Source organism: Oncorhynchus keta, unplaced genomic scaffold (assembly GCF_023373465.1).
Source record: "Oncorhynchus keta strain PuntledgeMale-10-30-2019 unplaced genomic scaffold, Oket_V2 Un_contig_17303_pilon_pilon, whole genome shotgun sequence".
Taxonomy (NCBI): Eukaryota; Metazoa; Chordata; class Actinopteri; order Salmoniformes; family Salmonidae; genus Oncorhynchus; species Oncorhynchus keta.
In genome coordinates this window covers 29,797-30,000 of record NW_026280377.1, presented here as the reverse complement: position 1 = coordinate 30,000, position 204 = coordinate 29,797, and positions in this window count along the sequence as shown.

Genomic DNA, 204 nt, shown 5'->3' with positions numbered 1-204 from the left:
AACTGTTTTACAGAAAGACATGCTCTGATTGGCTGTTTACAGAGAGAGAGACGGGATTTGATTGGACAAAACCATAAGAACTTTACAGAAGGAAAAAAGTGTGTGAGTGAGGTGTGTGTGTGTGTGTGTGTGTGTGTGTGTGTGTGTGTGTGTGTGTGTGTGTGTGTGTGTGTGTGTGTGTGTGTGTTACCTTGCCAGGTGTCC